At 43.0% G+C, this 14178-nt stretch overlaps 1 protein-coding gene, 1 long non-coding RNA gene and 1 pseudogene across 4 annotated transcripts in view; 2 read left to right on the forward strand and 1 right to left on the reverse strand.

The window, feature by feature from the left end:
- Positions 1–1427, forward strand: part of KDM5C (lysine demethylase 5C) — a 66386-nt gene extending 64959 nt beyond the window's left edge. Inside the window, exon 29 of the transcript XR_001898536.3 lies at positions 737–1427. The gene's annotated coding sequence lies outside the window, so the exon portion shown is untranslated. The remainder of the gene's footprint in view (positions 1–736) is intronic.
- Positions 1–14178, reverse strand: part of LOC103880750 — a 115787-nt gene that overhangs the window by 54686 nt on the left and 46923 nt on the right. The gene's annotated exons all lie outside the window — the stretch shown is intronic.
- LOC101010602 lies at positions 12600–14129 on the forward strand (annotated as a pseudogene).

The following is a 14178-nucleotide window of genomic DNA, read 5'->3' on the forward strand; positions in this document are numbered from 1 at the left end:
TCAAGCGTCTCATGCACTTCTGCACCAAAATACTTCCGCCCTTACTCGCATGTTCCATTTATCTCGCAGTCAAGCTAGGGCTATATAATACAAGCCTGTCCTATTTGCCAGCATCTCCCTGGAGCCACACCTGTAGAAGGCTGTAACCCACGAGGTTTGGCTCCCGATGAAATTTGGCAAATGGATGTTACACACATAGCAACCTTTGGCAAGCTTAGCTATGTTCATGTGACTATAGACACTTATTCTCATATGCTGCATGCTACATGCCAAATAGGTGAGACAGCTGGTCATGTACAGCAACATTGTCTGTCATTATTTGCTTATATGGGAATTCCTAAACAATTAAAAGCTAACAGTGGACCCGCTTATACTAGTCATGCTTTTCAAAATTTCTTACAGCTTTGGGCTATAACCCATAAAACAGGAATTCCTTATAATCCTAGAGGACAAGGCATAGAGCAGGCACATCAAACATTACAACGCATGTTGAAAAGATAAAAGGGGGCATATGAGGCCAACTACCACCTCAATCAAAACTACATTTAGCTTTATTTACTGTAAATTTATTGACTCCTGGTACGAATGGTAAGACTCCAGCAAAAAGACACTGGCAAGTGTTAGAGGAAGAGGAAAGTTTATCCGAAAGTGTTATGAAAATCCCCAAAAGAAGGACAATGGAAAGGTCTGGTGGATTTACTGATCTGGGGAAGATGGTATGCTTGTGTGTTTACAGGAGATGGACAAACTGTGCATGCAACCATGGAACGGGAGACTGGAGGAACCCAGGATGGCCAACCATGGGCCTGGTCCCTCTGGTACGAGCCATGAGCCAGCTGAGCCTGAGTGCAAAGACAGAGAGAGGGCCGATAAGAGTCACGACACAGCTCTAATGCTACATTTTCTGCAAAATTTGATGGACCACCAATTGGATAATAAGAGCTGCCCAGCCTGGACTTATATTCTTTCCATTAACACATAAACAAAAAGGGGGATATGCAGGGAGCTGAAGGCCCGTGGGATGTAACCAACTCAGCATTTCACTGGAGGCTATATGATCAAACAGCAAACTGTTTATCATGAATGCAGGATGTGGGCAAACTCACATTGTCCTGCCACCAAAAGGTTTGCTGAGGGACATCACTCCCTGATGGCTCTTTGAAGTTACCTACGGAGAAAACTAGCGCCTATTTAAAGGATGTAGTTCAAAGCCTGCTGTTCTCCAAGCAGCTTGTTTTGGCCCCAGCTTGTGCTGGCCCCACTGCCCTGGGTGTGTGTAGTTCAAACGGCCGACTGACACCCGACAATCACACCCCCATCACCCCGCTATTTCGTTCTTTTGCCTAATAAATATGGAGGGCTGTGTAAAGCTCAGGGCCCTTGTCCACTAGAGGCAAGGTACCCCCTGACCCCTTCTTCCAAATATACTCTTTTGTCTCTTGTATTTTATTCCCATGTTCGCCCCCCTTCGTTCAGTCCAATAGAGACCAAACGTGGAAGGCAAACTATTTACAGCTCAGTATATATGTGCTTAAGTCTGTGTGAACAGAGAAATGCCTCCCGCAGTGTTTGAAAGTGTTAAGCTGATAATGTAACTAACAATTGCAGAGAGAACAAACATTCAGCTTGCCATACACCTCAGATTTGGAGAAATAAAGTTAATTTGGGCAAATCTACAAGTTTTCGTTCCCATATTATCATTGTTGTTTAATACTCACTGTACTTGTAGTTGAGACAAATAGGTGATACTGAATTTTATACTCTATTTTCTTTTTCATTAAAACATTGGCATCTTAGTGATATAGAAATTTGAGGTATAAAATTAAATGTAAAAGTTAATTTCAGCTTCATTATATATATATATTTTTTCTTTTCTTTTTTTTTTTTTTTTTTTTGAGATGGAGTCTTGCTTTGTCACCCAGGCTGGAGTGCAGTGGCACTATCTCGGCTCACTGCAAGCTCCGCCCCCTGGGTTCATGCCATTCTCCTGCCTCAGCCTCCCAAGTAGCTGACACTACAGGCGCCTGCCACCATGCCCAGCTAATTTTTTGTTATTTTTAGTAGAGATGGGGTTTTGCTGTGTTAACCAGGATGGTCTCGATCTCCTGACCTCGTGATCCACCCGCTTCGGCCTCCCAAAGTGGTGGGATTACAGGCGTAAGCCTCTGCGTCTGGCCTCATTTCATATTTTGAAGCAATCTAGACTGTTGTAATGAATGTATGTCTGAACCTATAAGTCTTAAAGATCTCTTAATCTTCTAGAAGAAAAAATCTCCAAAGATCTCGCTCTTTGTCCAGAATAGCTGGCCATTATGCTTCTTTGAAAGGACAGGGCAGCAGGGCCAGCATGGTTTTTGGAGCACCAAGCAATGGAAATGGAGCACTTTAAGGGTGCCTCTTAGTAACATGAATTAGGAAATCTGTGTTGAGTACCTCGGTCTAAACAGTAAAACAAGCTGCCTGGAGAACGGCTGTACCTAATGACACTATAATGTACATTAGGCAGGCTGATCTCGAACTCTTGAGCTCAAATGATCTGCCTGCCTCGGCCTCCTCAATTACAGGCAGGTGTAACAGTTCCTTTCTACCAGATTTAATTATTTTCATATTTCCTGCAGGTTCTTCTTAAAAAGTAAACTATATTTTTGAACTGAAACTTGTTTTATACATGAATTTTTTTTAGATGTGATAAGGCTAAACTTGGCCAAAGTGTGTGCCTGAATTATGAGACTTTTTTATTAGTCGACCTGTGAAGGCTGAAATGGAATATATTGGTTTTCAAGGGGGTGGGGGTGGGGTTCCGGCATAGTATTGAATCTCAGGAAAAACTGTGCTTTCATCTCTGATTCTGGGATTTCTAATCGTGTTGTCCACAATGAAGATAAATGCAGCAAATAAATCTAGCTTTCAGTATTCCTTAATAAGTTTTACCTAAGCTCATTGCTCTAGGTTTTGATTACCTAAAATAAGCTTGGGTAAAACTGAACCGACTTCAAGAATGCAGCACTTCTCAATCTTTAGCTCTTTCTTGGGAGAACTATACTTTATTGTTCATTATATTGCTATCACAACTTTGCTCTTTCATAATACAGGATAAACTGTTTACATGTTTGGAGCCTCAGAGTCTGTTAACCAAGACTGCAGAGTGTGTCAAGGAAAAATACACTTTCTTAATGGCATTTGTGTTTTCTTTGTGAAAAGTCAGTCACATAGTGTCAGTATTAAGAAAGGGTCAAAGGTTTATAGGTTGCCCCCAATGGCCATACTTTGAATTATGATTCTCATGGGTTTAAAGATGTAATTTTTTAAAGTCAGTGTTTTACCACCTAGTTATTTGATCTTGTCCAATTTTGTGTTTTTAAAAAGTGTAAAACTGGAAGGCAAAGAAAAAATACTATTTTCAGTAAATACGTTGTTTGGTCGTTATTAATAGAATGTAATGGGCCTTTGAGATCTTAAGTACTTATGTTACCTTTGTTATTCAAACGCTGAACTTAAGCAGTGAAATAATAGAAACTATTTGAAGGAAGTTATTAAGGGGTTTAACTATTTTAAGTCAATATTTAGCTTATTCATATTGGTTTCCTGAAGATGTCAGAATTTGTTTTCAGTGTAAGACAAATATTCAAAGGTAACAGATCAAGTTTAAAATGTAAATCCACTGTACGTATTATATTGATACCATCATTTTCAGGATGTACATAAGAGGATTGTGATACATAATTAGTAATCTCAGGGTTTTTCCCCATATATCTAAAATTTAGACTGTACTTATTTCTCTTTTCATCAATTTCTCTTAGCAAAATAAATTTAGTTTGGTATTTGATGTTCTATTAAAAAAAATATTTCCAGGCTTGAGCCAGCTTAGAGACCTAGAATACCTTGAATGAAGGGGAGACTGAGTCTTCCTTGAGTAAGAACCGCAGAAAACTATCTAAAATCTATGCTGTATCTTTCAGCCTTCACCAAAGGGTACCTACAGCCTTTAACTAGGATAACTGCATTGAGGAAAAGGAAATAATCAGACCTTTTGGGAATTACTGGAGACAGGCTTTGACATTTACTCCAGGAGACCCAAAATATCACTGTGATCACATCAGAATAGTGGCTTATGGAGGTTACAGTATGAATGGAATTTTAGCTCATGTGCATATCACAGTGGACCAAGTGGATACCCAATCCCGTGCTGTGGTTATTTCCCCAGTTCTAAAATGTGTAATTGAAACAGATATACTCAGCAGCTGACAATCCCACACTGGTTGTCTGACCTGTGGCGTGAGGGCTATTGTGGTGAGAAAGGTCAAGTGGAAGTCAATAGAACTGCCTCTACTTAGGAAAATAATATATCAAAACCAATACTAGGTTCCTAGGGGACTGCAGAAATTAGTGCCAACATTAAAGACTTGAAAGATACAGGTGTGGTTGACAGAGCAGGAGTACTGCCATCTTGAACAAGCACTGTCATTTTAAAATTCACCTTAATAAAAAACTGCCTAAATCCAAAGGGCATCAGCGTAATGGCTAAGGTCAGCACGACCGTAAACCACAAACAACATCTCCAACCAGAAACACCCCAAACTCCTCCGCAACCAGAGACATGCTAGCCCTCAGATAAACCCCCTCTGGGGGGGAAGATGCCAGCCTCGAGATAAATCTCTTCTGGCCGGAAAGATGTCAGCCCAAAGATAACCTCCCCTCTGCCCAGAGACATTTTAACTCCACCATAAAACTTCTCCCCCACACAGAAACATTCCAAGCTTGTAATAAGTCCCCTCACCCTAAAACCAATATATAACTCTTAGTCTGTAAGAGAAAGTGCTCCTGACTGAAATTGGCCAGAAGCCCCTCTCAGGTTTATTTTCTCTAAAATAAATCTGTCTTTAACTGTTAAGCCACATTTTGTGTTTCTTTCCACTTTAACTCTTACAGTGGTGATTCCCACCACATCCCCATTGAACTCTCCTATTTCTCCTGTGCGGAAGACAGATGGATCTTGGAGGATGACACTAGATTAAGTTTAACCCAGTGGTGTCTCTAATTGCAGCCATTGTGCCAGATGTGGTTTCACTGCTTGAGCAAATTAACACATCCCCAGGTACTTGGTATACAGCTATTGATCTGGCAAATGCCCTTTTCTCCATCCCTGTCCATAAAACCCATCAGAAGCAGTTTGCTTTCATTTGGAAAGGCCAGAAATACACCTTCACTGCCTACATTAGGGATACATCAACTCTCCAACACTATGTCATAATTTAGTTCACAGGGATCTTTTTTTTTTTTTTTTGAGACAGGGTCTCATTCTCTTACCCAGGCTGAAGTGCAGTGGCATGATCAGAGCACACTGCGGCCCCAACATCCCACGCTCAAACAATCTTCCCTCTTTAGCTTCCCGAGTAGCTAGAACCCCAGGCATGTATCACCACATGTGGCTAATTTTTAAAAATTTTTTTGTAGAAACAGGGTCTCAATACATTGCCCAGGCTGGTCTTAAACTCCTGGGCTCAAGCAATCCTCCTGCATTGGCCTCCCAAAGTGATGGGATTACAGGCATGAGCCACTGCACCCAGTGGCACCTTGATCATTTTTCCCTTTCAAGAGATATCACACTGGTCCATGATATCAATGAGATTATGGTGATTGGATTTAGTGAGAACTAGTACCTACTCTAGACATTGGTAAGATAGTTGCATGACAAAGAGTGGAAAATAAATCCGAAAAAAACTCCAGGGACCTACCTCAGTGAAATTCCTAGGGCTTCAGTGGTGTCGGGCATATTGAGATACTCCTTCTATTTGATTTTTTTTTGTTTGCTTTTTTTGAGATGGAGTCTCACTCTTGTTGCCCAGGCTGGAGTGCAGTGGCACAATCTAGGCTCACTGCAACCTCTGCCTCTCGGGTTCAAGTGATTCTCCTGCCTCGGCCTCCCAAGTAACTGGAACTACAGGTGCGTACCACCATGCCCAGATAATTTTTGTATTTTTAGTAGAGACGGGGTTTCACCATGTTAGCCAGGCTGATCTCGAACTCCTGACCTCAAGCAATCTGCCTGCCTCGGCCTCCCTAAGTGCTGGGATTACAGGCATGAGCCACCATGCCCAGCTGATTTTTTAATTTTTTTGAGACAGAGTCTCGGTATGTTGTGCAGGCTGGTCTCAAACTCTTAAGGTCAAGTGATCTGTCTGCCTTGGCCTCCCAAAGTGCCAAGATTACCGGCATGAACCATTGTGCCTGGCCAGAGATATTCCCACTAAAATGAAGGGTAAGTTGTTGCATCTGGGCCCTCCTAAAACCAAAAAATGAGGCACAACACCTAGTAGGGTGATATGGTTTGACTGTGTCCCCACCCAAATCTCACCTTGAATTGTAATCATCCCCACGTGTCAAGGGTGGGGCCAGGTGGAGCCACCTGAATCATGGGGCAGTTTCCCCCATACTGTTCTGTGGTAGCAAATAAGTCTCACGAGATCTGATGATTTTGTCAATGGGAGTTCCCCTGCAGAAGCTCTTGCCTGCCACTATGTAAGATGTGACTTTGCTCCTCATTCCCCTTCCACTACGATTGTGAGGCCTCCTCAGCCATGTGGAACTGAGAGTCAATTAAATCTCTTTCCTTTATAAATTACCCAGTCTCAGATATGTCTTCATTAGCAGTGTGAAAACAGACTAATATGTAGGACCTCCTTGGATTTTGGAGGCAACATATTACTCATATGGCTTTGTTTCTCTGGCCTATTTATGAAGCGACCTGAAAAGCTGCTAGTTTTGAGTGGGCTCCAGAATAAGAGAAGGCTCTGCAACAGCTCCAGGATGCTCTACAAGCTGCTCTGCCATTTGAGGCATATGATCCAGCAGATCCAATGACAGTGGTGCTTGAAATGACAGTGGCATTTAGGGATGTTGTTTGGAGCTCTTGGCAGGCCCCCATAGGTGAACCACAGCTCAGGCCCTTAGGATTTTAGAGCAAAGACTTGCCATCTCCTGCAGATAACCACTCTCCTACTGAGAACAGCTCTTGATCTGCTACTGGGTTTTAGTAGAAACAACACTTGACCATAGGCCACCAAGTTACCATGTGACCTGAGCTGCCCATCATGATCTGGGTGTTATCTGACCCAGCAAGCCATAAAGTTGGGTGTGCACACCAGTGCTCCATCACCAAATGGAAGTGGTAAATATATGATGGGGCCTGAGCAGGCCCTGAAGGCACAAGCTACATGAAGAAGTGGCCCAAATGCTCATGGTTTCCACTCCTGATACACAGTCTTCTCTCTCCCAGTCTGCACCTGTGGCCTCATGGGGAGTTCCCAACAGTCAGCTGACAGAGGAAGAGAAGACTTGGGCCTGGTTTACAGATGGTTCTGCATGGTATGTAGGCACCACCCCAAAGTGGACAGCTGCAGCACTATCACCCCTTCCTAGGACATCCCTGAAGGACAGTGAAAGGAAATCCTCCCAGTGGGTAGAACTCCCAAGCAGTGCACCTAGTTGTTCACTTTGCTTGGAAGGAGAAACGGATAGATATGCAATCATATACTGATTTGTGGGGTGTGACGAATGGTCTGGTTAGATGGTCAGGGACTTGGGAGGAACATGTTGGAAAACTAGTGACAAGGAAATCTGAGGAAAAGGTATATGGATAGACTTCCTTATGTGGAAGGTCAAAAAAAGTGAAGATATTTATGTCCCATGTGAATCCTCACCAAAGGTGACCTCAGCAGAGGAGGATTTTAAGAGTCAAGTGGACAGAATAATCGTTTCTGTGAATACCAGTTAGCCTCTTTCCCCAGCTATCCCCTCATTGCCCAATGGGTTCATGAACAAAGTGGCCATGGTGCCAGGGATGGAGGTTATGCATGGGCTCAGCAACATGCACTCCCACTCATGAAAGCCAACCTATGACCACTGCTGAGTGTCTAATCTACCACCAGCAGAGACTATCCCTGAGTTTCCAATATGGCATAATTCCTGGGGAGATCTGTCAGCTATCTGGTTGATTACTCTGGATTGCTTCCATCAGTAAGGAAGCAATGTTTTGTCCTTACTGGAACAGACACTCTAGATACTGGTTTGCCTTCCATGCACACAAAGCTTCTGCCTAAACTACCATCCATGGTCTTACAGAATTCCTTATCCACCATCATAATATTCCATACAGCATTGCTTCTGGTTAAGGAACTAACTTCACAGCCAAAGAAGTGCAGCAATGGGCCCATACTCATGGAATTCACTGCTCTCACCATGTTCCCCACCATCCTGAAATAGCTGGCTTGAAAGAATGGTGGAATGGACTTTGGAAGACTCAGTTACAGTGCCAGCTAGGTTACAATACCTTGCAGGGCTAGGGTAAGATTCTCCAGAAGTCTCTATATACTCTGAATCTGTATCTAATATATGGTGTTGTTTCTCCCACAGCCAGGATTCACAGATCCATGAATCAATGGGTGGAAATCAATGGGTCCCCATCAACCCTAGTGACCCACTAGCAAAATTTCTCCTCCTGTTACAGAGACCTTTTGGTCTGCTAGCCTAGAGGTTTCAGTTCCAAAGGGAGGAATGCTTCCACCAGGAGACACGACGATTCCATTGAGCTAGAGTTTAAGGCAAAGAAGGGAGTTCTGGTGTTGGTTGGAGTGATTGATCCTGTCTACCAAGGGGAAACTGGACTACTATTCCACAATGGAGGGAAGGAAGAGTATTCTAGAATACAGGAAATCCTCTAGAGAATCTCTTAGTGTTACCATCCCTTATGACTAAGATCAATGGAAAATGACAACAACCCAATCTAGGCAGAACTACTAACAGATTTTACAGCAATGAAGGTTTGGGTTACCCTACCAGTAAAGAACTATGACTAGCTGAGTTGCTTGCTGAAGGTAAACAGAATATGGAATGGGTAGCGGAAGAAGGTAGTTATAAATATCAGTTATCATGTGACTAGTTACAGAAACAAGGGCTGCAATTGTCATATTTCCTCCTTATTTTGTTATGAATATATTTGTTTATATATATCAAATACTTATGTTTTCTTCCCTCTCTTATTCCCTTATCATGTAACATAAGGTGTATTGGCTTTAAATAATAGTATTTAAGAATTGTTAACTTTACATCATTGTATTTAAGTTACAGGATATCAAAGAAAAGAGTAAACATCAGTGAAGGACTTTACCTCTTTTGCTGGGGAAATGGTTAGTGTGCTTTCGGTTGTAGGCAGAATAGTTTTATCATGTTAGATGGAATTATGACCTTGTTATGGTCTTCATTTGATGATTAAATATGGTTTAAGGAGGTGTTATATGGGTGCCAAGTTCACAAGGCATGGATTTGTGATAGTTAATTATATGTGTCAACTTGACTGGGTCTTGGGGTACCCAGATATTTGGTCAAACATTATTCTGGGGTTTCTTTGGGGATGTTCCTGGGTGATAGGAACATAGGAACATTTAAATTGGTAGACTGAGTAAAGCAGATTGCTCTCCCTGATGTGGGTGGGCCTCACCCAATCAGTTGAAGGCCTGAATAGAACAAAAAGGATTACCCTCCGCGAAGTAAGAGTGAATTCTCCTGCCTGCCTTCAAACTAGAATATCAGCGTTTTCTTCCCTTCAGACTTAAGCGGAAACATCAGCTCTTCCTGGGTCTTGAGTCTGCCAGCCTTTGAACTGGAACTACACCATTAGTACTCCTGGGTCTTCCTCCTGACAACTCACCTTGCAGATATTGGGACTTGTCAACCTACACAATCATGTGAGTTGACTCCCTACAATGAATCTTTGTTTGTCTGTCTTTCTCTCTCTCTAGCTCTCTCTCTCATATATATCCTATTGATTCTGTTTCCCTGGAGAACCCTAATACAGATTTTAAAATAAATATTTGTATAAATTAAATTTACATGTTAGGTTCTAAAAAATTACTATTATTTGGAGATGGGGTCTAGTTATATTGCCCGGGCTTGAGTACAATGGCTATTCATAGGCACAATCATTGTACGCCACAAACTCAAACTCCTGGGCTCAAGCAATCCTTTTGCCTCAGCCTCCTGAGTAACTGGGACTACAGGTGTGGGCCACCATGTTGGGCTCAAAAATTAATTTTGGCCAAGCATGGTGGCTTGTGCCTCTATCCCAGCACTTTGGGAGGCTGAGGCGGGAGGATTTCTTGAGGCCAGGAGTTCAAGACTAGCTCTGGCAACATAGAGAGACCCAGTATCTACCAAAAGGAAAAATTAATTTTAAATGTTAAAAATTAATGTTTTAAATGTTCAAAAATTTAAATTTTAATGCATTTAAAAATAAAACTTAAATGCATTAAGAGTGCTTTAAAATAAATTGCATTGAAACATTTTTAAAAACCCAGGTATAATCCTGAAATCTATAAATTCATCTATAGATCTATAGAACTTATAGATCTTGAAATCTATAAATTCACCTCACTCTACAATATGGATTAGAAGTACTTGAGACACAGAAAGACTAAGGCAGCTGCCTGGAGACTTGGATCCACTAAGTGGCTGAACTGAGATTTACATGGGAAAGATTAAATAGTAACTATTTTACATGAGAAAGATGAAAATTACATGAAATAAATTATGTAAGGGACACTGGCTGATATATGCAAAACGGTCTACATATTTCAGAATAAAAACAGTATTCTTTAAAAAAAAACACCCAGGTGTAATAAATATTCTCCGGTGGTTAATAAAAAGTCTAAAAATTCACAAAGTATTACTTACACTCATGTATGGATTTTTTTTTTCTTCTCTTTTGAGACAGAGTCTCACTCTATCACACAGGCTGGAGTACAGTGGTGCAATCTAGGCTGACTGCAACCTCTGCCTCCCAGGTTCAAGTCATTCTCCTGCCTCAGCCTACCGAGTAGCTGGGATTACAGGCATATACCACCATGCCCAGCTAATTTTTGTATTTTTAGTAGAGATGGGGTTTCACCACGTTGGCCAGGTTGGTCTCAAACTCCTGACCTCAGGTGATCCACTTGCCTCAGCCTCCCAAAGTGCTGGGATTACAGGCATGAGCCACCATGACCAGCCTAGACAGATTTTTTGTTTTTGAGACAGGGTCTGGTTCTGCTGCCCAGGCTGGAGTGCAGTGGCACAATCTCGGCTCACTGCAATCTCTGCCTCCTAGGCTCAAGCAATTCTCATGCCTCAGCCTCCTGGGTAGCTGGGACTACAGGCACGCACCACCATGCTTGGCTAATTTTTGAATTTTTAATAGAAATGGGGTTTCGCCATGTTGCCCAGGCTGGTCTCAAACTCCTGGCCTCAACTGATCCACCCACCTCGGCCTCACAAAGTGCTGAGATTACAGGCATAGCCACCGAGCCAAGGAATCAATTTAATTAAGTAATTCTCCTGTTATATGCTTTCTTTTTTTTTTTTTTAAAGAAAATAATTCAGAATGAATTTCCATCAAAAATCAGTATTTGGCTAATTGTTAACTTCAAAATCTAGGTAGTACCATTTCGAAAACCTAGGTAGTACCATTCAGGACATAGGCATGGGCAAAGACTTCATGTCTAAAACACCAAAAGCAACGGCAGCAAAAGCTAAAATTGACAAATGGGATCTAATTAAACTAAAGAGCTTCTGCACAGCAAAAGAAACTACCATCAGAGTGAACAGGCAACCTACAGAATGGGAGAAAATTTTTGCAATCTACTCATCTGACAAAGGGCTAATATCCAGAACCTACAAAGAACTCCAACAAATTTACAAGAAAAAAACAAACAACCCCATCAAAAAGTGGGCAAAGGATATGAACAGACATTTCTCAAAAGAGGACATTCATACAGCCAACAGACATATGAAAAAATGCTCATCATCACTGGCCATCAGAGAAATGCAAATCAAAACCACAATGAGATACCATCTCACACCAGTTAGAATGGCAATCATTAAAAAGTCAGGAAACAACAGGTGCTGGAGAGGATGTGGAGAAATAGGAACACTTTTACACTGTTGGTGGGATTGTAAACTAGTTCAACCATTATGGAAAACAGTATGGCGATTCCTCAAGGATCTAGAACTAGATGTACCATATGACCCAGCCATCCCATTACTGGGGATATACCCAAAGGATTATAAATTATGCTGCTATAAAGACACATGCACACGTATGTTTATTGCAGCACTATTCACAATAGCAAAGACTTGGAATCAACCCAAATGTCCATCAGTGACAGATTGGATTAAGAAAATGTGGCACATATACACCATGGAATACTATGCAGCCATAAAAAAGGATGAGTTTGCGTCCTTTGTAGGGACATGGATGCAGCTGGAAACCATCATTCTTAGCAAACTATCACAAGAACAGAAAACCAAACACCGCATGTTCTCACTCATAGGTGGGAACTGAACAACGAGATCACTTGGACTCAGGAAGGGGAACATCACACACCGGGGCCTATCATGGGGAGGGGGGAGGGGGGAGGGATTGCATTGGGAGTTATACCTGATGTAAATGACGAGTTGATGGGTGCAGCAGACTAACATGGCACAAGTATACATATGTAACAAACCTGCATGTTATGCACATGTACCCTACAACTTAAAGTATAATAATAATAAATAAATTAAAAACAAAACAAAACAAAACAAAACAAAACAAAAAAAAAACAAAACAAAAAAAAGAAAATAATTCAGAATGAATTTCCATCAAAAATCAGTATTTGGCTAATTGTTAACTTCAAAATCCAGTAATACACTCACTTGCTGCCACCAGCCCGTACACCATGTCCTCCCATGGCTCTGCCGCCCCGCTCCTCCACAGGTTGCAATGGAAGAAGAGATCGCCACGCTCGTCATTGACAATGGCTCTGGCATGTGCAAAGCTGGCTTTGTTGGGGATGGATGGCCCCGGAGCTGTGTTCACCTCCATCATCTCCATCATCAGGCACCCCCCTGCACCAGGGGGTGATGGTGGGCATGGGCCAGAAGGACTCCTACATGGGCCTCGAGGCCCAGAGCAAGCGCAACATCCTGACCCTGAAGTACCCTATCGAGCATGGCATCATCACCATCTGGGACGACATGGAGAAGATCTGGCACCACACCTTCTACAACGAGCTGTGCATGGCCCTAGAGAAGCACCCGGTGCTGCTGACCGAGGCCCCCCAAATCCCAAGGCCAACAGAGACAAGATGACTCAGATCATGTTTGAGACCCTGAACACCCCAGCCATGTATGTGGCCATCCAGGCTGTATTGTCCCTCTAAGCCTCTGGGTGCATCACTGGCATTGTCATAGACTCTGGAGACAGGGTCACCCACATGGTGCCCATCTACAAGGGCCATGCCCTTCCCCCATGCCATCCTGCGTCTGGATCTGGATGGCTGGGACCTGACCAACTACTTCATGGAGATCCTCACTGAGCTTCACCATCACGGCCAAGCAGGAGATTGTGCGCGACATCAACGAGAAGCTGTGCCACGTCGCCCTGGACTTCGAGCAGGAGATGGACACTGCCACATCCTCCTCCTCCTCCCTGGAGAAGAGCTACGAGCTGCCTGACGGCCAGGTCAGGTCATCACCATCGGCAACAAGTGGTTCTGGTGTCTGCAGGCACTGTTCCAGCCTTCCTTCTTGGGCATGGAATCCTGCAGCATCCACAAGACCACCTTCAACTCCATCATGAAGTATGACGTGGACATCCGCAAAGACCTGTACGCCAACACAGTGCTGTCTGGCAGCACCACCATGTACCCTGGCATCACCGCCCTGGCATCCAGCACCATGAAGATCAAGATCATCATGCCCCCACAGCACAAGTACTCAGTGTAGATCGGTGGTTCCATCCTGGCCTCACTGTCCACCTTCTAGCAGATGTGGATTAGCAATTAGCTATGTATGACGAGTCTGGCCCCTCCATCATCCACTGCAAATGCCTCTAAATGGACTGCAAGCAGATGTTCAGCGTTTGCTGCATGGGTTAATTCAGGAGTATAAATTTGCCCCTGGCAAATGCATAAACCTCATGCTAGCCTCACAAAACTGGAATAAGCCTTCAAAAAGAAATTTGTGGCCAGGTGTGGTGGCCCATGCCTGTGATCCCAGCACTTTGGGAGGCCTAGACGGGTGGATCACAAGGTCAGGAGTTTGAGACCGGCCTGGCCAACATGGTGAAACTCCGTCTCTCCTAAAAATACAAAAATTAGCCAGGCA

The sequence above is a fragment of the Papio anubis genome, chromosome X (genome assembly GCF_008728515.1).
Source record: "Papio anubis isolate 15944 chromosome X, Panubis1.0, whole genome shotgun sequence".
NCBI lineage: Eukaryota > Metazoa > Chordata > Mammalia > Primates > Cercopithecidae > Papio > Papio anubis.